The sequence below is a fragment of the Nicotiana sylvestris genome, chromosome 9, assembly GCF_000393655.2.
Source record: "Nicotiana sylvestris chromosome 9, ASM39365v2, whole genome shotgun sequence".
Classification (NCBI taxonomy): Eukaryota; Viridiplantae; Streptophyta; class Magnoliopsida; order Solanales; family Solanaceae; genus Nicotiana; species Nicotiana sylvestris.
Window position 1 is genome coordinate 85,871,130 of NC_091065.1, and position 23,440 is coordinate 85,894,569.

At 40.8% G+C, this 23,440-nt stretch overlaps 1 long non-coding RNA gene across 1 annotated transcript; it reads left to right on the top strand.

Annotated features, from left to right (window-relative positions):
* Nucleotides 1–2,988: 2,988 nt before the first annotated feature.
* On the top strand, nucleotides 2,989–3,892 carry LOC138877153 (uncharacterized). Its single transcript, XR_011402489.1, has 3 exons — nucleotides 2,989–3,076; nucleotides 3,279–3,339; nucleotides 3,831–3,892. It is a non-coding gene; the product is annotated as an uncharacterized lncRNA (long non-coding RNA).
* The last annotated feature ends 19,548 nt before the right edge of the window (nucleotides 3,893–23,440 follow it).

Here is a 23,440-nt window from a genome sequence, read left to right on the forward strand (position 1 = left end):
AAAAGACATTCACTCCACTGGGGGAATCATATATCAGTCTTTTCCACAGGTTGAGGCAGTTGGGCATGCTGAATCCAATTGAGCCTAAAATGCCAAATCCTCCTCCTAGAAATCTTGACCACTCGGTGAGTTGTGAGTACTGTTCAGGAGCCCCGGGGCATGATACAGAGAAAAGTTGGAAACTGAAAACAGCTGTGCAAGAGCTTATTGATACTCATCGGATCGAGGTTCAGGCCCCAGAAGCACCAAATATCAATCAGAATCCACTGCCAGCTCACCATGAGACCCATATGATTGAGTTGATACACAAAGGAGGGGATCCCAAGAAGCCCTCGCAGACGGTAATGATGGTTCATTCCAGTGAAACCAGCTCAAAGGAAAAGGTAACTAATGGGAAATCAATGGTCCAGTTGAAAGGGGTAGACAATAAGCCAGCTGTGGTAGCCGAGAAAGGGTCGTCAAGCATTGTTGCAGTGAAACTCGAGAAAGCTAAAGTGGTAGTACCAGGGGTTGCAAGTGAACCTGTTGTGGTCGTGAAGGGGGCTCGCACAGAGCCTGTTATTATAAAACCAGTAACTCAGCTTCCAGTGATCAACAACAAAGCTGTTCCTTGGAATTATGAACGGGTGACGGTGATTTACAAAGGAAAAGAAATCAAGGAAGAAGTTTGTGAAGCACAAGGTTTGACTCGCTCAGGAAGGTGTTTTACTCCCGAGGAGTTAATAAGAACTAAATATGATCCAACGCCGGTGAAGAAAGCTGTAACTAAAGAAGAGGTAGAGGAATTTTTGAGGAAGATGAAAGTGCATGACTATTCTGTTGTAGAGAAGTTGAGGAAAACGCCCGCTCAGATCTCATTCCTCTCATTGCTAATCCATTCAGATGAGCACCGCCGATCATTGATGAAAATCCTGAATGTGGCCCATGTTCTCGACAAAATCTCGGTGAACCATCTGGAAAAGATAGCCAGCAAGGTTTTTGAAGTAAACAGAGTCACTTTTTCCGATAATGAATTGCCTATAGAGGGTACTGAGCACAACAAAGCCCTTTACCTGACAGTAAAATGCGAGGATTCCGTGGTTACCCGGGTATTGGTTGACAATGGTTCAAGTGCGAACATCTGTCCACTCTCCACTCTAAGCAAGCTGAAAGTAGAAGATGAGAGGATCCATAAGAACAGTATCTGTGTGCGAGGATTTGACGACGAAGGCAAAGACTCAGTCGGGGACATAATGTTGGAGCTGACTATAGGTCCAGTAGAATTCACAATGGAATTCCAAAAGGCTGGATATAGCTGTTTCCTACAATTTGCTATTAGGACGACCATGGATCCACGCCGCTAAAGAAGTACCATCAACACTCCATAAGATGGTCAAGTTCGAATGGGACAGACAGGAAATAGTTGTGCACGGCGAAGATAATTTATACGCTCACAGCAACACCATTGTGCCATTCATTGAGGTGGAAGATGACAAGGGACCATGGGTCTACCTAGTTTCTGACACAATGTCAGTCGAGAAAGTTCCAGAGGGGAAGTCTATCCCAAATCCGAAGATAAACACCACATCAGTCATGGTAGCGTATGAAATGTTGAAGAATGGTTTTGTGCCAGGAAAGGGTTTGGGGTCAGATCTGCAAGGCATCATACAACCCGTGTCTCTTCCTGAAAACTTGGGAACATTTGGTCTGGGATTCATGCCCACAGTCGCAGACATAAAAAGAGCCAGGAAATTGAAACAGAGGGCATGGGTCCTTCCAAAGCCGGTCCCACATCTTTCCAGATTATTTGCCAAGTCTGGTACAAAGAGTCGCCCAATAATAGCAATTCCTAGTTCTGTGATTGATCCGGACAAGGAGTTAATTGAAAGATTTGAGAAGTTGTTCGACAGTGTGAACATGGTGGAAATTATAGAAGGTTCTAGCAACGCGGAAGTGCAATTTGTCGGGCCAACGTCTAAGCTTAATAATTGGAAGGCTACTCATCTCCCTACTCGGAAGGAGTCTTGGTAGTTTGCTTTGATTTTCCTTTAAGTTTGTACGGATTATTCTAGGGTTGTAATTCGGATTTTATTTTTCAGTCTGTCTGAGTGTGCAAACCTTGTTATCTTTTTTCATTCAATAAAATACAATTTTCCTTTCTTCATCATTCCTGATGGTTTTCCTTTTGTTTTGTTTTCTTTTCTATACAGTTCTTTTTACGCTGGTTCTAATGATATGGTATGCATAAGGAATCCTCAGCCCAGTCTTAAAAATCAATCTAATTCCAAAATGTTATATCAAGAAGTAGATTGTGATTACGAATCAGAATACGATGATGAGGATGAAGCCTTCGAAGAAATTAGTAAGGAGTTAATTCACTTCGAAGAAAAACCCAAATGTTACAACTCATATCCACATGTGTAGTTCATGCCATATATTAGTTAACACAAATTCAAGAAGGAATTACCTTTGAGATGATAAGAAGTTAATCCTATTGGTCTTAAGTGATACAAGGGTGTATAAGGGTGATTAACAAGTATTAGAAGTTAAACGAATCAAGGATGTGGTAACTCGTATTTTCAGGTAAACCTAGAGGTTCTTAATACACTCAAGGTCATGTATTAAGGTGTTTGAATCATATAATATCCGTATCATAAGTCTTGAAATCAAACGAGTTATGAAACAAAAGTCGACAAAAGTTGTCGCAACTTAGGTTCATAATTTTACTTAAACATTAGGTCAAATGTTTCTAATCTTTTCTCCTAATTTACAAGAAATTACGGGGTGATCTACCAACCAAATTAAATATCTATGAGTCTAGTTTCCAACTCATTAAACCGTTCATCGATACGATCTCGGAGTAGAGAGATATTCGTATTTTCGCGAGACTGCGCCAAACACCTCTCTATGGGGCCCACTAAGGCGGTTTAAGATATTTGGACCTATATAGGATGCCTCCAACCCATTTTAAGTCATTTATTCTCACTATTTTCAGACCTTAGAACCCTAGGAACATCCTCTCAAGGTTCTCTCAAGATTCAAGACCCAAAAAAAGGGCAAACAACACAAATCAAGTGTCGGGAATTCCGTGGCGCTAGTAAGTCTCTTGTTCTTCTTGTTGTTGCTCATTTTTGTGTCGTTCCAGCTCATGTGGGAGGTTGTTTTAAAGGGTTTATGTTCTGTAAATACTCCCTCATGTTCTTAATATCAATCCTAGGTGATTTCAAGCCTTCTAAAGTGATTCTAGTGCCGAAAAACACTAATCGATCGCTAGTTTCGCTTTTTTGTTGTTGTGGCAGCATTGGAGGGATATTTCATGGAAATTTAAGGTCAAATTGGAGTTGTTATTTCTGTATAAAGGTAAAGAAACTCATACTCTATATGTATTGAAGATTATCCAAGTTGCGGCTAAGCCATTGAAGCTAGAACTTGTGAAATATATATCGAAAGGCTTGGTAGTAATGTTATTGTTTTGGGGACTGTTTTGCGTTGCTGTTGGGCTGCATATTTTACTACTGTTTTGTGGAGTTTTAGAGGAGGAAGGGTGTGTAGAAACACCATATATATGTAGGGTTGTGGGATGATAGTTATTCGTAACATTTCTGGGTCGTTTGACACGACTACGGTGGCCGTCGTATGTATGATGTAATAAGGTTGTGCGTGGACTGTTTTGGGAGGCTCAATATGTTTATTATTGATGTTGTTTGGGCTGTTTGGTGATTGTTTGGAATGGTGTGAAGTCAATATATATATGGGAGGTGCTGTCCGTTTCATCGTAAAATAGGTTGTGGTCGATACATAATAGTTATGACGCTTAAATGATAGTGATAGTATCGTTTCTCTTATTGTAGACTAAGGAGTTTTGACAATTGCATAGCTTGATATTGGGGCAGTATATACAAGGTATGTGAGGCTATCCCTTTTCTTCTTTTGCATGACTCCGATTGTACATAATGTAATGAACGATCTTCCAAGATACTCCACTCTTAGAAGCTAGCAGTACTTACATTGTTTTCACTCTTATGGAACGATTGATGTTAATGTTGCTTCTCTTATTCTTATATTATCAATGTTGTTGGTACTTCCTGATTCTTATAAGGTTCATAGTGAAGAGTTAGTCCTAACAATGTGAACAGAGGATACCGACCTTGCGTCACTCCGAAAGGTTTAGAATGTGATTCCATGAGTCGAGCATGCATTATATATATGTATCTATTTTACTCTACTGAGCCACGCTATAGTTGGCCGGGTACGGCACCTATTGTGAAACCACTGATCAGTTGGGTTTTACTGAGCTCCACGTGGCCGGGTACGATTCTACCGAGCCTTATGATGGACGGGTATGTTTTTTTACCGAGCCTATTATGGCCGGGTACGATATGATGATGATTATGCCCACAGAGGCGAATGTTTTAAAGGTTTATGTATTTATACATATGTATCATGCATTTCATGTCAATAGCCCTCAGAGGTACTAAGATGTTACAGGTTGTATATTCTCTAACCTTGCTTACATTACTGATTGTATTTATGGTTCCCTGCCTTACATAATCAGTACTTTATTCGTACTGACGTCCTTTTATTTGTGGACGCTACATGTCGTGCTGCCGGTCCTGATAGACAGGCAGGTGCAGCTCCCCCACCACAGTAGGCTGTCTAGTTCAGCGGTGATTGGCGAGATCCCTTCTCCGGACTTTCCTTGGTCTTGGTATGCATTTTTGTTATAGACATTATGGGTATGTCGGGGCCCTGTTCCGGCTATGTTGCAGCACTTATGTTCCTTTAGAGGCTCATAGACAGGTGTCGACTCATGTATAGTTTGGTATGCCTTGTCGGCTAGTTTTTGTTGTATAGTCTTTCATGGTAGCGTGGTAGCTCATACCTTATATATAGTTTCTTGATTGTCTGGTCATCCCATATTATATATATTCATGCCATCAGTTTTTATTGTTCGTTGTCCATGATCCAGGTCTACCATTTATATTGATCTCATCAACCCTAAAAGATAATAAAAAAAATGTTAGATAAAATGTGCGTTGGTGCTCGGAAAGTATGGTCGGGTGCTAGTCATGGCCCTCCAGTTTGGGTCGTGACAAACTTGGTATCAGAGCAAGTCTGTTCTAGGGATTGTCTATGAGCCATGTCTAGTAGAGTTCTGATTATGGATGTGTAGCACGCCACATTTATAATCAGGAGGCTACATGACATCTAGGGTTGTTACCTTCTTCCTGAATCTAGATCATGCGTAGAGTTGAGTCGTAAGTGTTTATCTCTAATATTCACCTTGTTTTCTTTCAATGATGCCTTTGACTAGGAAGCAAACAATTAGTAGATGACTTGATATAGCTGCGGGAGAGGGTACCAGTCAGGTGCCCCAAGCAAGAGCAGGCCAAAGTGAGGCTCAGAGTGAGATGCCGTCTCATACCTCATCTACCCCGTCTCATCTAGAGGATATTAGGAGGCACCCAACACCTCCAGTTCCTCCGTCTGGCACTAAAGACCAGGATATGCGGAATGTTTTGTAGTTATTGACTAGCTTGGTAGCTGCTCAGGCTCAGAGGCAGAATATAGGTGCTGCTGAGAAACCAGTTAGTACGAGAGTTCGTGATTTTATTAATTTAGACCCTCCAGTGTTTACCGGATCAGACCCCAAGGAGGACCCGTAGACTTTTATTGACCAGGTTCATCGTACACTTCGGGTTAAGCATGTTAGTGATACAGAGGCAGTAGAGTTGGCTTCTTACTGGTTACGTGATTTAGCGGTTCTCTGGTATGATAGTTGGGAGAGATCCAGGGGTTCGAACGCTCCTCCAGCTGTGTGGAAGGAATTTTCTGAGGCCTTTCTTCGTCACTACTTGCCAGTTGAGATACGACGAGCTAGACCTGATAAGTTCTTGAACCTTAGATAAGGTAATATGAGTGTGCGAGAGTACAGTATGCAGTTCGATTCTTTAGCAAGGTATGCTCCCCATATGGTGGCCGAGATGAGTGATAGGGTGCATTTGTTCGTGAACGGATTGGGACCACATCTGATAAATGAGTGCACGACAGCCTCCTTGGTGGAGGGCATGGATATTTCCCGTATTCAGGCTTATGCCCAGACCCTAGAGGATCGTAAGCGCCAGCAGAGGGCAGATAGGGAGCAGGATAGGGGCCAGCATAAGAGGGCGAGATTTGCAAGTTATTCTAATGACTTCAGAGGCAGCGTCAGGCCCCAGTCTTCGAGGAGTTTGGCGCCACCTGTAGCTAGTGCTCCCCCACAGTTTCAGAGGCCTCAATATGATTGATTTACCCATTCTGGTCCAGGTCAGAGTTTGCAGGCATCAGGCTCGCAACATCACAGGGATACTAGTCAGGCAAGACCCACAACACCATGTTGTGATCATTGCGGCAAGGCCCACTTTGGACTATGCCATCGAGGTTCTGATGCGTGCTATTCATACAGACAGCCTGGCCATATGATGCGGGATTGTCCTAACAGAGGAGGTGATGGTATGGCTCAACCGACTGGATCTGTGTCTGGTTCTTCCTCATCAGTTCGACCTCCAGCACGGGGTTTTCAGCAGTCGACAGGTCGTGGTAGGGGTAGAGGTGCAGTGCCGAGTTTGAGTGGTGCTCAAAATCGAACCTATGCTCTAGTAGGTCGACAGGATCTCGAGTCGTCTCCAGATGTTGTTACAGGTATATTGTATGTGTTTTCTTATGATGTATATGCGCTGATTGATCCGGGATCTACATTATCATATGTTACACCCTTTGTGGCTAATAAGTTTGGCATTGAACCTGAATTGATAAGTAAACCCCATGCGGTATCTAATCCGATAGGAGATTCTGTGATTGTTAGAAGGGTATATAAAGGTTGCACTGTGATGATTTGTAGTCGTCAAACCTCGACAAATTTATTTGAGTTAGAAATGGTTGATTTTGATGTGATAATGGGAATGGACTGGTTGGCCTCATGCTATGCAAATGTTGACTGTCGTACGAAGATGGTTAGGTTCCAATTTCCGGGTGAACCCGTCATTGAATGGAAAGGGAACATTGCTACACCAAAAGGTAGGTTTATTTCCTATCTTAAGGCAAGGAAAATGATCTCAAAAGGTTACATTTATCATCTCGTTCACGTTAGGGATGCGAAGGCGAAGCCGCCTACTCTACAATCAATCCCCGTGGTCAACAAATTCCCAGATGTTTTCCCAGATGAACTCCCAGGCCTTCCTCCTGAAAGGGAGATTGAGTTTAGCATTGATGTGTTGCCTGACACTCAACCGATCTCTATCCCTCCATACAGAATGGCCCCGGCAGAGTTGCGAGAGTTGAAGGTGCAGTTGAAGGACTTGCTGGATAAGGGCTTCATTAGGCCTAGCACTTCACCTTGGGGTGCTCCAGTCTTATTCGTGCGGAAGAAAGATGAGTCGTTACGGATGTGTATCGACTATCGACAGTTGAATAAGTTTACTATAAAGAACAAGTATCCACTTCCAAGAATTGATGACCTGTTTGACCAACTCCAGGGTGCCAAGTATTTCTCCAAGATTGATTTACGTTCAGGGTATCATCAGGTGAGGGTTAAGGAGAAGGATATTCCAAAGACGGCCTTCCGGACAAGATACGGGCACTTTGAGTTCTTGGTGATGTCGTTCGGGCTAACAAATGCCCCAGCAGCTTTTATGGATCTCATGAATACTATATTCAGGCCCTATCTTGATGTGTTCGTAATTGTATTCATTGATGACATTCTAGTGTATTCTTGTTCGGAGGCGGAACATGCGGGCCACTTGCGGATAGTATTACAGACGCTTCAGGATCGTAAGTTATATGCTAAGCTCTCCAAATGTGAATTCTGGCTGAACTCAGTAGCATTCTTTGGCCATGTGATATCTGATGAGGGTATTAGTGTCGGCATTCAGAAGATCGATGCAGTAAAGAATTGGCCGAGACCTACAACACCATCAGAAGTCCACAGCTTCCTAGGGCTAGCAGGATATTATAGGCGGTTTGTAGAAGGATTTTCCTCTATATCATCACCATTGACTAAGTTAACACAAAAAGCTACCAAATTCCAGTGGTCTGACACTTGTGAACGTAGTTTTCAGGAGTTGAAGAATCGATTGACATCTGCACCAGTGCTCACTCTTCCTGAAGGAACAGAAGGTTATGTGGTATATTGTGATGCCTCAGGTATAGGTTTGGGGTGCGTATTGATGCAGCGTGGGAATGTGATTGCTTATGCATCAAGACAATTGAAGAAGCATGAAAAGAATTATCCAACCCATGATTTGGAATTGGCTGCAGTAATATATGCTTTGAAGATATGGCGGCACTACTTATACGGCGTCCATGTTGACATCTACACAGATCACAAGAGTTTACAATACATCTTCAAGCAGAAAGAGTTGAATTTGAGGCAGCGTAGGTGGCTTGAATTATTGAAAGACTACGACGTCGAGATATTGTATCATCCCGGTAAAGCCAATGTTGTGGCAGACGCTCTCAGCCGTAAATCAATGGGAAGCTTAGTACATATTGAGGCAGGTAGATGGGGGTTGACTAAAGAGCTTCATCAGCTAGCCAATATGAGAATCAGATTGTTAGACTCTGATGACGGAGGTGTTACTGTACAGAATACATCAGAATCATCTTTGGTAGCCGAGGTAAAAGCACGGCAATATGAAGATCCTATCTTAGTACGATTAAGAGAGAGCATTCAGCAGTGTAAAAGTATGGCTTTTGGGATCGGAAAAGATGGGGCACTGAGATACCAGAGCCGATTGTGTGTGCCTAATGTGGCAGGGTTGCGAGAGAAGATTATGAATGAGATTCATCAATCCCGATATTCCATCCATCCCGGCTCGACAAAGATGTATCATGATGTCAAGGAGCAGTATTGGTGGGATAATATGAAGAAGTCTATTGCAGAATTTGTAGCCCAGTGTCCCAATTGTCAACAAGTAAAGATAGAACATCAGAAACCCGGTGGATTGCTTCAGAATATAGAGATTCCGACCTGGAAGTGGGAGGTGATTAATATGGACTTCATTATTGGATTACCTCGCTCTTATCATAAGTTTGACTCCATCTGGGTGATAATTGATCGACTTACAAAATGTGCCCATTTTCTGCCAGTGAAGACAACTTACACGGCTGAAGATTATGCGAAGTTGTATATCAAGGAGATTGTTAGGCTTCATGGTGTGCCCATATCTATTATATCAGACCGAGGAGCTCAATTTACGGCTAACTTTTGGAGGTCTTTCCAGAAGGGTTTAGGCACACAAGTAAATCTCAGCACTGCATTTCATCCGCAGACTGACGGACAGGCTGAACGTACCATTCAGACACTAGAAGATATGCTACGAGCATGTGTTCTAGATTTTAAGGGAAATTGGGATGACCATCTTCCACTCATAGAATTCGCCTACAATAATAGCTACCATTCCAGTATTAAAATGGCCCCATACGAGGCACTATATGGGAGAAGATGTAGATCACCAGTTGGATGGTTCGAAGTCGGTGAACCAGAATTATATGGGCCAAATTTGATTCACCAAGCTATTGTCCTCTATTTATGGGAGAAACTTGACCGGAATCCACGATGATTTAAATTCCCCATGAACCCTTACATTCGAGGACGAATGTTCCTAAGGGGGGAAGGGTGTTACAACCCATATCCGCACGCGTTAGTTCATGCCATATATTAGTTAACATAAATTCAAGAAGGAATTACCTTTGAGATGATAAGAAGTTAATCCTATTGGTCTTAAATGATACAAGGGTGTATAAGGGTGATTAACAAGTATTAGAAGTTAAACGAATCAAGGATGTGGTAACTCATATTTTCAGGTAAACCTAGAGGTTCTTAATACACTAAAGGTCATGTATTAAGGTGTTTGAATCATATAATATCCGTATCATAAGTCTTGAAGTCAAACGAGTTATGAAACAAAAGTCGACAAAAGTTGTCGCAACTTAGGTTCATAATTTTACTTAAACATTAGGTCAAATATTTCTAATATTTTATCCTAATTTACAAGGAATTACGGGGTGATATACCAACCAATTAAAATACCTATGAGTCTAGTTTCCAAAGCATTAAACCTTTCATCGATACGATCTCGTAGTAGAGAGATATTCGCATTTTCGCGAGACTGCGCCAAGCACCTCTCTATGGGGCCCACTAAGGCGGTTTAAGATATTTGGACCTATATAGGATACCTCCAACCCATTTTAAGTCATTTATTCTCCCTATTTTCAGACCTTAGAACCCTAGGAACATCCTCTCAAGGTTCTCTCAAGATTCAAGGCCCAAAAAAAGTGCAAACAACACAAATCAAGTGTCGGGAATTCCGTGGCGCTAGTAAGTCTCTTGTTCTTCTTGTTGTTGCTCATTTTTGTGTCGTTCTAGCTCATGTGGGAGGTTGTTTTAAAGGGTTTATATTCTGAAAATACTCCCTCATGTTCTTAATATCAATCCTAGGTAATTTCAAGCCTTCTAAAGTGATTCTAGTGCCGAAAAACACTAATTGATCGCTAGTTTCGCTTTTTTGTTGTTGTGGCAGCATTGGAGGGATATTTCATGGAAATTTAAGGTCAAATTGGAGTTGTTCTTTCTGTATAAAGGTAAGGAACCTCTTACTCTATATGTATTTAAGATTATCCAAGTTGCGGCTAAGCCATTGAAGCTAGAACTTGTGAAATATATATCGAAAGGCTTGGTAGTAATGTTATTGTTTTGTGGACTGTTTTGCGTTGCTGTTGGGCTGCGTATTTTACTACTGTTTTGTGGAGTTTTGGAGGAGGAAGGGTATGGATAAACACCATATATATGTAGGGTTGTGGGATGATAGTTATTCGTAACATTTCCAGGTTGTTTGACACGACTACGGTGGTCGTCGTATGTATGGAGTGATTAGGCTGTGTGTGGACTATTTTGGGAGGCTCAATATGTTTATTATTGATGTTGTTTGGGCTGTTTGGTGATTGTTTTGAATGGTGTGAGGTCATATATATAGGGGAGGTGTTGTCCGTTTCATCGTAAAATAGGTTGTGGTCGATACATAATAGTTATGACGCTTAAATGATAACGATAGTATCGTTTCTCTTATTGTAGACTAAGGAGTTTTGACAATTTCATAGCTTGAGATTGGGGCAGTATATACAAGGTATGTGAGGCTATCCCTTTCCTTCTTTTGCACGACTCCGATTGTACATAATGTAATGAACGAGCTTCCAAGATACTCTACTCTTAGAAGCTAGCAGTACTTACATTGTTTTCCCTCTTATGGAACGATTGATGTTAATGTTGCTTCTCTTATTCTTATGTTATCAATGTTGTTGGTACTTCCTAATTCTTATAAGGTTCATAGTGAAGAGTTAGTCCTAATAACGTGTACAGAGGATACCGACCTTACGTCACTCCGAAAGGTTTAGAATGTGATTCCATGAGTCGAGCATGCATTATATATATGTATCTATTTTACTCTACCGAGCCACGCTATAGTTGGCCGGGTACGGCACCTATTGTGCAACCACTGATCAGTTGGGTTTTACCGAGCTCCACGTGGCCGGGTACGATTCTACCGAGCCTATTATGGCCGGGTACGATATGATGATGATGATGCCCATAGAGGCGAATGCTTTAAAGGTTTATGTATTTATACATATGTATCATGCATTTCATGTAAGTAGCCCTCAGAGGTACTAAGATGTTACAGGTTGTATATTCTCTATCCTTGCTTACATTACTGATCGTATTTATGGTTCCTTGCCTTACATACTCAGTACTTTATTCGTACTGACGTCCTTTTATTTGTGGACGCTGCATGTCGTGCTGCAGGTCCTGATAGACAGGCAGGTGCAGCTCACCCACCACAGTAGTCTGTCCAGTTCAGCGGTGATTGGTGAGATCCCTTCTCCGGACTTGCCTTGGTCTTTGTATGCATTTTTGTTATAGACATTATGGGTATGTCGGGGCCCTGTTCCGGCTATGTTGCAGCACTTATGTTCCTTTAGAGGCTCATAGACAGGTGTCGACTCATGTATAGTTTGGTATGCCTTGTCGGCTAGTTTTTGTTGTATAGTCTTTCATGGTAGCGTGGTAGCTCATACCTTATATATAGTTTCTTGATTGTCTGGTCATCCCATATTATATATGTTCATGCCATCAATTTTTATTGTTGGTTGTCCATGATCCAGGTCTACCATTTATATTGATCTCATCAACCCTAATAGATAATAAAAAAAAGTTAGATAAAATGTACGTTGGTGCTCGGCAAGTATGGTCGGGTGCTAGTCATGGCCCTCCAGTTTGGGTCGTGACACCAAACCCAACCTGAATGACACAGAAGCCGTCAATTTAGGGGACACAAACAATGTCCGAGAGACTAAAATAAGTGTCCACCTCGAGCCTAAAATCCGAGAGGAGTTAATCAAAACACTCATCGAGTACAAAGATGTTTTTGCGTGGTCATATGACGACATGCCGCGTTTAAGCACTGATTTAGTGGTCCACAAATTGCCCACTGATCCAGCATTCCCTCCCGTCAAGCAAAAGTTGAGGAAATTCAAAACTGATATGAGTGTGAAGATTAAAGAAGAAGTTACCAAGTAGTTGGATGCAAAGGTTATTCGGGTCACTCGATATCCTGTTTGGTTGGCTAATGTCGTGCCTGTACCGAAGAAGGATGGCAAGATCAGAGTATGCGTCGATTACTGCAATCTCAACAAAGCAAGTCCGAAGGATAACTTCCCACTACCCAATATCCATATTTTGATTGATAATTGTGCCAAACGTGAGATTGGATCTTTTGTGGATTGTTATGCCGGGTATCATTAGATCCTAATGGATGAAGAAGATGCGAAAAAGACGGCATTCATCACACCCTAGGGAACTTATTGCTACCGGGTAATGCCATTTGGTTTGAAGAATGTTGGGGCAACATATATGAGAGCAATGACTATTGTGTTTCATGATATGAGACACAAGGAGATTGAGGTATATGTAGATGATGTGATTATAAAATCAAAACATCAGGCCGACCACGTTGAGGATTTGAGGAAATTTTTCCAGAGGCTTCGCAGGTACAACCTCAAGCTTAACCCCGCCAAGTGTGCATTTGGTGTTCCATCCGGAAAACTATTAGGATTCATAGTCAGTCGGCAAGGCATCGAGTTGGACCCACCGAAGATCAAAGCCATACAAGAATTGCTCCCTCCGAGGAACAAGACTGAAGTGATGAGTCTGTTAGTTAGGTTGAACTATATCAGCAGATTTATTGCTTAGCTCACGACAACTTGTGAGCCTATTTTCAAGTTGTTGAAGAAGGACGCTGCGATCAAGTGGACTGATGAGTGCCAAGAAGCATCCGACGAGATAAAGGGATACTTTTCTAACCCATCTGTATTGGTACCACCAGAACCAGGGAGACCATTGATTCTTTACTTGACTGTCCTGGAAAATTCATTTGGCTGTGTACTGGGGCAGCATGTTGTCACCGATAGGAAAGAACAGGCCATCTACTATCTTAGCAAAAAGTTCACGACTTATGAGGTTAAGTACACTCACCTGGAAAGGACATGTTACGCCCTAACTTGGGTGGCACAGAAACTGAAACATTATTTGTCATCCTACACTACTTACCTCATTTCGCGCTTGGATCCATTGAAGTATATCTTTCAGAAGCCTATGCCGACAGGGAGACTTGCGAAGTGGCAGATATTGCTCACAGAGTTTGACATCATCTATGTGACTCGAACTGCGATGAAAGCCCAAGCATTGGCTGATCATTTGGCCAAAAACCCGGTCGATGAAGAATACGAGCCATTGAGAACTTATTTTCCCGATGAAGAAGTGATGCATGTCGATGAACTAGAACAGGCCGAAAAACCAGGTTGGAAACTTTTCTTTAATGGGGCTTCTAACATGAAAGGAGTGGGGATAGGAGTCGTGCTTATATCTGAAGCAGTGCATCACTATCCTGTTACAGCTCAACTTCGTTTCTATTGTACCAACAATATGGCTGAGTACGAAGCATGCATTTTGGGTTTAAGGCTAGTTGCAGACATGGATGTCAAGGAAGTCTTGGTCTTGGGAGACTCGGATCTTCTGGTACACCAAATTCAAGGAGAATGGGAAACACGAGATTTGAAGCTCATATCGTACCGACAATGTTTACATGATCTTTGTCAACGGTTTTAATCAGTGGAGTTCAGGCATATTCCGAGGGTCTATAATGAGGTCGCCGATGCTTTGGCTACCTTGGCGTCAATGTTGCACCATCCGGACAAAGCTTATGTCGATCCTCGGCATATTCAAATACGAGATCAACATGCTTACTGCAACATGATTGAAGAAGAACTTGATGGCGAACCGTGGTTTCATGATATCTTGGAGTACATCAGAATGGGGATATATCCAGTGCAAGCCACGGGGGATCAGAAGAGAACAATTCAACGGCTGGCAAGTGGATTCTTCTTAAGTGGAGGAGTTTTGTATAAAAGAACACCAGACCTTGGATTGTTAAGATGCATAGATGCTAGACAAGTTACGACTGTCATGTCCGAAGTACATTCAGGAGTTTGCGGACCACATTTGAGCGGGTATGTGATGGCAAAGACAATTCTCCGAGCAGGTTATTATTGGCTCACCATGGAGCGATATTGTATCAGTTTTGTGCGCAAATGTCATCAATGCCAGATACATGGAGATTTGATTCATTCTCCACCATCGGAATTGCACACGATGTCGGCACCATGGCCCTTCGTTGCTTGGGGCATGGATATCATTGGACCAATTGAGCCAGCAACATCCAACGGGCATAGATTCATTCTGGTAGCCATTGATTATTTCACCAAGTGGGTTGAGGCCAAAACTTTCAAATCAGTGACCAAGAAAGCAGTGGTCGATTTTGTCCACTCAAATATCATCTGTCAATTCGGCATCCCAAAGGTGATCATCACGGATAATGGTGCTAATCTTAACAGTACATTGATGGAAGAGGTATGCCAACAGTTTAAGATTACACATCGCAATTCTACCCCATATCGTCCCTAGGCGAATGGAGCGGTTGAGGCCGCCAACAAAAACATAAAGAAGATACTTCGGAAAATGGTAGAAAGTTCCAGGCAATGGCATAAAAAATTACCGTTTGCGTTGCTGGGCTATCACACTATTGTCCGTACTTCGGTAGGTGCGACTCCTTATTTGTTGGTATATGGAACTGAAGCAGTGATATCTACGGAAGTTGAAATCCCGTCCCTTCGAATTGTCGCTGAGGCTGAAATCGATGATAATGAGTGGGTCAAGACCCGTTTGGAGTAGTTGAATTTGATTGATGAAAAAGATTAGCAGCAGTGTGTCATGGCCAGTTGTATCAAAAGAGAATGGCAAGAGCATACAACAAAAAGGTACGCCCCAGGAAGTTTGAAGTGGGCCAGCAGATGCTGAAACGTATCCTTCCAGACTAGGCTGAAGCGAAAGGCAAGTTCGCCCCAAATTGGCAAGGGTCATTCGTTGTGACCAGAGTATTGTCCAATGGTGCTTTATGTTTAACGGATATCGCAGGAAAATGCATAGACATGGCTATCAATTCTGATGTAGTAAAAAGATATTATGTATGATTTATTTGTTATAACTGTTGATTGTTTGTATTTAGCGTTATTTCGAAGATTGGAATGATGAAGGCAATTTATTCTGCTATCTAAACACTTCACCCTTTGTTTCCTCTTTTTGAGCCTTATTTATTTCTTTCATACCCCTCTTTTGGAATCAATAACGAGAAAGAAAGAAAAAGAAAGGAAAGAAAATGAGAAGAGAAAAGAAGTGAAAAGTATAACAACAAGGAAATTCACGTGTGAACTACGTTTGACCTGATTCCTGTTAATGATACGTAGGCAGCTTCCCGGCTCGGTCATAGTAAAATAAAATATCAAAAGATCCCCAAGCAAGAAATTGGGGCAGAAATTGTACTTGTAATAAGAAATGTGATTCCAAGAGTTGTAATTTTAGACCCGTGTCAAAATTTCTTTGAGCCTTTGATACCTTTTCTTTCTAAACCCATCCAAAAGCCCACATTATGGTCCAAAGAAAGACCTTCCGATCAGTCTTCGAGAGATGCCAGGTCGAGCAATGTACAGAGAATTCATATCAGGGGCAACACTCCAGTTTAAGTAAGAAAAATAAAAAATGAGAGAGTCTTATTGGTGAAAACCTTCATGGGCACCATGAGGCGACGAAAGCTGAGAGAAAATAAAAATGAGAGAGTTTTATTGGTGAAAACCTTCAGGGGCACCATCAGGCGACAAGTAATTGAGGAATCAACAAATAAGAGAGGTTTGTCGGTGAAAACCCTTCAGGGCACTGCAAGTCGAACGAGGTCCGTAAGTTGGCGGAAAGTAAAATTGGGTTGTGGAAATCTGGGAGAACAAAGTAAAACAATTGGAAAGGAGATTGGTTAAATAGACTGGACTGATTAATCCAAATTCATACCATGATCCTTGGTGCCGGTGATTCCGCTCAGATAAGTCCCTTTTCCTGTCTCCAACAGTCATCCAAATTTGGATTCTTTTCTTAAAGTCCTTGCATTTCATTGCTGTTAACTTTTATTCTCTAAAGCTCTACCAAGTTTAGCCTTGTAAGAAGGAATTTCAAAGCTTACCAGTTTCGGAATTACACAAAGCGAAATGCAGCTAGAACATGCCAAAGATGATATGATGAAAAATGGGACCTATGGTGTAAGTAAAAGTTAAAACTGTGGAATGGTTTAGTAATGTCGTGGGAGATGTATGGTTTCAGGCAGAAAGGTCAGGAGGGGAGAATAGTAGTTGAGGATCTTGCAGTTAAGGATCAGTCAGAAGGTCAAAACAATCTTTTCGATCAGTTCAAGGAAGTTGGACAAAGCAAAGAATGGCAAAGAGAAAACCACCTCCAGCAGGAATGCCACGATAAACCACCACGTTTTAAACTGACGAAATTTTCTTTGATTTGAAACAGGGGCAAAAATGGCATTTGTTTCGGGAAATCATCCGTAGGAAGAGTAAGTACTAGGCAGAATTGATCGCGGAAATTCTCAGGACCCTCCTGGAAAATAAGGACTTAGTTTAAAATTCAAAATAATCATGAGTAGAGGAATTTGGCATGAGTGCACCCTAGAAGATTATAAATAGAACTTTGAAGTTTGTATGCTTGAGATACACTTTGGACATTACCCCATGAGAATAAAGATTCTGACTTCTCTTCTTTCCTAGATTAATGATTGTGATTTTCTGTTTTCTCAACATTTTCCCCAAGCAGAAATGCCATCTTTTTCCGCCTTTTCCACATTTAGTCGGAAATTTTCAAGACCCTACTGTAAAATGGGACCTAGTTTAAAAAACCAAAACAATCATAAGTAGCATAAATATACCCCAAGGAATACAAGTTGGTTTCAAAGTTTTCATGTTTAAGATAGGATGTAATTAGAAGTTTTAAGGACCTTCCTAGATAATGGGATGTAGCTTTAAGACCCTCTTAGATAACAAGATTTGGCGGAAGTCACACGTTTAGAAGATATAACTTAGATTTAAAATTGTCGTTTAGGCAAGAATTGTCAGAACCCCCCTTGGATAATGGGATCTAGCTTTCGAATTCTTGGTAATATTTGGTAATATGATTCAGCTTAACACTCACGTATGTGCCCAACCTCCAAACTGGGGCAGAAAGTTTTCTTTGTTTTATCTGTTTTATTGAAGTCAGGAGCCTGCCTGGAGAGCAGGGATTACATTTCAAGTCAGTAGTCAGGAGCCCGCCTGGAGAGCAGGGAATACATTTCAAGTTAGCAGTCAGGAGCCCGCCTGGAGAGCAGGGAATACATTCAAGTTCAGCAGTCAGGAGCCCGCCTGGAGAACAAGGGAGTACAATTCAAGTTTTAGTTTTCAAGTTCTTATTGATATTTGGTAATGTGATTCGTTTTACACTTACATATGTTCCCAGATACCCAAACTGGGGCAGAAAAATTTCCGTTTGTTTTCGTCTATTTTGGTTGAATTCAGGAGTCCAGTCCCCTAGGTAATTTGATATCTCTAGTCTGAGTTTGAGTTCCGTTCAACAAGCCGCCCGCCTGAAGAGCAGGGAATATATTTAAAGTTAGCAGTCAGGAGCCCGCCCGGAGAAAAGGGAATACATTTCAAGTCTAGCAATCAGGTACCCGCTTGGAAAACAGGGAGAAGCAGCTAAAGTTTAGCAGTCAGGAGCCCGCCTGGAGAGCAGAGGAATACATTTCAGTCTTTACATTTCAAGTTTTGAAGTTGGGAGCCCGCCCATATAACAGAGGAATACATTAAAGTTTGAAGTCAATAAAGCGAAGGGTTACAACAAAAATCCCCAGCATAAACTCAAGTGCAGAAGTCAAAAGAGAGGAAACAATAGTCAAAGGATGATAATTCGCGTGTCGAAGGAGAAACAATTCGAATTTCACAAGAAAGAAAGAAACATCAGAGGAAACACAAGCCAACAAGAAAGCAAGGCAACAAGAGCAAGTTTGAAGATCAAGATAAGATTTTGTAAATCCTAGTTTAGTCTAGCTTCTTGTTTTCTTTTAGCATAGTATAATAAGGAGGTCAGTAAGCAGGTAGCAGCAGCAGCAATAGCAGTAACAACAAAACCACAGCTTCATGGTAGTCACAGCTACCGAAACTTCCCGAACTACATTGACTTGATTCCCTTTTAGCCAGGGATATGTAGGAAACCTTTGAAGCAGAGGTTCGGTCAAATCTTACAAAAAAAAATGCTTCACACGGAGTAGCCGAACGGGTAAAAATCGCTCGTATCCGCTCACTTTATCTTTGGACGAAAACTCTTCGTGTTTTCGGACAAAGAGGGACAGTTGTGAGCACGTGATTTTTGCCCTATGAGAACTACACCCAGACATTCAAAATAAAACAATTTTCCTTTGTGTGCAATTTTGAGAATTTTCGTGGCATTTTTGGTTAATTATTTGTATTTGTTTGTGCGTGTTTATTTTGTTTTAATTAATGAAAAATACAAAAAATACATGTTTCATGTGCATTTAGGATCTAATTTTTACAAATAGGATTAATTAAATAACTCGTTTTACGAAAATGAAAAAATCAAAAAAAATAATGTATTTTGCATTTTTTAGCATTTGATGTCGAATTGTGTGATTTTATTGTTAATTGGTATTTAATTATATGTGATCAATGTTATTAGAAGATAATTAGTATTTTTAATTTGGGTTTGTAATTTAATCTAATATTTTAGTTAGGAAATAAAAAAAAAGAGAAACAAATAAGAAAGATGGGAAGTGAAATTCGGACCGGGCCCATGCCAAAATGACCAAATCCAGCCCAAAACAACTCCATACCCGGCCCAAGTCATCAAAATCTCACAGACATGCAAAACGACATAGTATGGTGATGGAACTACGTCGTTTCAACGTCAATCGATCACAGCCGTCCAGCTAGCCCTCATCCAACGGACACAACTCAGTACCCATATCCAAAAGCCAAACCCAACCCATTTACCAGAGATTGATCCGGTCTCAAAAGTTTCTGAACGACACCGTTTCGTTAAGTGAGTTGATCCGAGTCGTTGATCTTAATTGATCCAACGGCTAGGATTTAACTTCGTGCCCAGTATATAAATTATCCAAACGAACCCCATCCCCCTTAGAGCCCCCACCCCACTCTCATCTCTAGTAACTCAGAGACAGCCCTGTCTCTCACCACCTTGCACCGCCGCCCTCCGCTCACCGAAAATCGTCTCACGGCGGTTCTGGTGGCCCAAATCATCTCAAAGTTACACCCTAGCTTCCCTTCCACCTCCTCATTCCAATTCCACACTCCATTAACCTCGAATCATCCTATAACCTCTCGAATCTTCGATCGAAGATCCCTTTCCCAAACCCTAGACTATCCGCTTAACCCCAAAATCACACCCAATAATCCCCTTGACCTCCTCGTCGCTAATCCCTAACCAAATTGGCTCGAATCCGAGTAAAACTCATCGAATGGCGGAGCTAGGGTTCAACGGTTCGAGACTGTTTCAAAGCTGTCAGGGCTGAATGGGTTCTAGTTAGTATTATAAGTCTATTTCTGACGAAATAGACGTGTAATGCTAACTGGAACTCAAGTTCGAAAGGGCATGTTGGTGGGATCCGAGAAAAGAACAGTAAGTTCTTTTTAGCTTCTTCCTTTCCTTTTTCTATATGTTTATTTGTTTGTGTTAAGTTGTAATTAGTCGCTTCTTTAGGTTTTTAGTCTAAGTTAATTCTTAATCCAGTAAATATTCTGCCTCTTTTTCTGATTCTAGTCAGATTAAATACTCCAATGTTCGTTTGGGTAGTTCAATCGATTATTCGTTTGCCTAAATTAGGTTCGTTGTAATTCGTCTTTGTCCGTTATTTTCTCCCTTCTCCATCAGACCATTTACTTAGTCCAGTTTTCTTCTGTCAATTAATAACATATGTTATAAATAGTTTCGTCGATTAATTCATTCTTGTTTGTAGACCAGTAGTTTTCATCAAATGGTTTGATGTCGAGTGTTGTATGTACTGATCCTTAGACACTTAGCTTCAGGGCTCATCGTTAGTATGCTTTCTGCTCCTACATCTTTGTTTTAATGCTATTCATTTAATTTGAGTTTCGAGCTTAATCTGTGGTCTGAGTTTGATGAATTGAATCCTAAGGTTGTCATGTTCAGGGTTTGATATGAATCTATCATTGGTTTAAATTCAGTTTTGGTGTGATAGTATTGATTAGGAGTTAGTTTAATGTGGTTAATTAGTTAATTGTTAGGTGGATTGGTTATAGATGATGGATAGTAATCACAGGGGTTTCAGGGGATAATTTGGGACTTAAAAGTTTAAAAATGGTTAGTTTAAGTGTTTTGTCCAGTAAGTACTAATGTAACATTAAACTAATGCATTTGTTTAGTAGTAGTGGGAAACAAAACATAATAGCATGGGGAGGCCTAATGGGAATGTAATTAAAGTATGTACTACCCATAACCATTGAATTAAATAAAGAAAAGACAAGGGTTAGTGGCGAACAAGTGAATCAAAAATAGAGCAAAACATATAGGGGTGGGGTTCTAGAGAATATCTTGGGCAAAATATGCTTAATTAATGGGTCTGAGTGCTCTTAAGAGCTGTAAAAAGGGGCTATAGTTTGCATATAAAGAGGGGGATTTTGGACAGAGTGAAGGGTCCTTTTTTGAGTCTTTGAGAGAGTCTTCCTTTTTGAATCAGTTTTAGAGAGATATAGGAAGAGAGATACACAGAAATAGATACAGAAAAAAAATCAAAAACGATTGCAGAATTTCAGAAAAATACACTTTTTCATTGAGTCACTTGGTATTTTCTGAAGTTTTCTTCTAGTATGGAAGCAATTCCTGGTTAGCTGATAATAAAAAGGGTTTAAGTCGAGTCTGGTTTGGGGTCTGCTGATTCACTAAGACTGAAATTAGGGTCTGACTATCGTATCACATCCCTTGGTTTCAAAATTAGTCTGCTGGTTCATTTTCTGGTGTTGAATACTACTGCTATTGTTGGGTTACTGCTGATACCTCATTTTTCTGCTTCCTTCTTTCATTTCCAGGTACCTTTCTTACAGATTCAATTGAAGTGGAAAACCAATCCATATGTATGAGCAATGGTTGTATTAAATGAAGAAGATGTTGTTTATATTTCATATGAACTCTTCACATTTGTTTAGTTTTAATTTTCAATCCTGATGTTCATTAGATAAATGCATTGTTTATATTAAGTTGGACTGTAATTGGACGGCCTAGACTTATTTGATTTCAGTATATTTGGTTAAATGGAAGTTAATTCACAGGCTTGTAGATCAGAATTGTTAGAACATAATTTGGATATTGTAAGTAGAACTGTTTTGGATTTTTGAATTTATGAATTTGTGATGGACTTACTGAACTATTAGAGCAGCAGTCATTCATTAACTTATCAGTTAGTTTCGCTTTGTAGTGGAAATTTTTTAGCCAGAAGTTAGCTAGAACAGCAAGAACAAAAAATGATTTTGGAAGCCACAAGCCTTATTTGTACTAATTATGACTGGTGTTAATACTACTGTGTGTTAATTCGAATCAGGAATCAGAAATGGTTGAGGTGCAATTATGTCCCAATGTTCCAATCACGTAGAATTTATTCTTAAGCTTTGTTAACTGGAACTCGTGGTATTTTCTAATTTGGAGTCTCAGGTTTAATTCAAATCAGTAATCACCCTTACATAATATAGTTTATTTGGATATCAAAAGGACATTGAGCTTGACTCGTCACAAAAATAGTGATTCAATGTACAAATATCATATTGGTTGTTTGAGGTCATTCATTTCTTAGTATATTGATGATTTCTGTGCGTTATTACAATTGGAAACTCATTGGGGAATTAGTCGTTAATCTGGCCTTGAGTCTTGAGGCATTCAAACTTGCCAAATCGTGACTGAAATCTAGTCGTAGTCCCTGGGGCTCGAAATGAGGTCCTTTTGTGAGGTTGGGCTCACGTATGCCTCCTGAATATTGGCTCCCGTTTGGGCCTGGGCCACAGTCAACAATTGGGCAATCTTGTGTGATTTCCTTTCGGTGGGCTTATCCTGGAGCCCAATGGCTAGACTGTGGTGCAGAATTATCATTTGGTCCAGTAACAAATTAATTAGGACGTTTTCTTTTATTATTAGAGACAAATAAAAATAGAAAATCATAGTATAGGTTTGCCTTTTAAATAATAAACTGAGATGAGCCTCGCTAAATAAAATGCCTAAGTCACGAGGTCCTCTTAAATGTCTATAATAAAATACTTAGAATTCGAGATGGGCCGTTTAGCGAATTTCACAGCCCTCCCCAAAGATAATAACGCATTAGTCACTTTAGGTGCGCTTTTAATAATTTACCTTCTTAAACTCGGGTGTGCATTTCATGTGACCCAAATCAAATCCCAAAAATATTGAATAAAATGTGTTCAGGATTGCGGGTGCATTTCATGTGACGCGATCCAAAGACACGTTTTAAACGACATTCAACATTCTCTAAAAATAATTGAATAAAAGCGGTTGAAAGCTAAAATTGGCACATAGGTTCAACATGTATTAAAATCAAATAAATAAGCTGAATATGACAGTTGAGCGACCGTGCTAGAACCATGGAATCCGGGAATGCCTAACACCTTCTCCCGGATTAACAAAATTCCTTACTCGGATTTCTGGTTCGCGGACTGTTAAACAGGGTCATATTTTCCTTGATTCGGGATTCAATCGGTGACTTGGGACACCATAAATCTCCCAAGTGGCGACTCCGAATTTCTTAAAATAAATCTCATTTCGATTGTCCTTTAATTGGAAAAACTCCCTTATACACCCTTTACAGTGGTGTAGGTAAAAAGGAGGTGTGACAACCGCAAACCACGCTACATGAAATGCACGGTACATGACGGACATGTGGGCGTGCAGCATTAG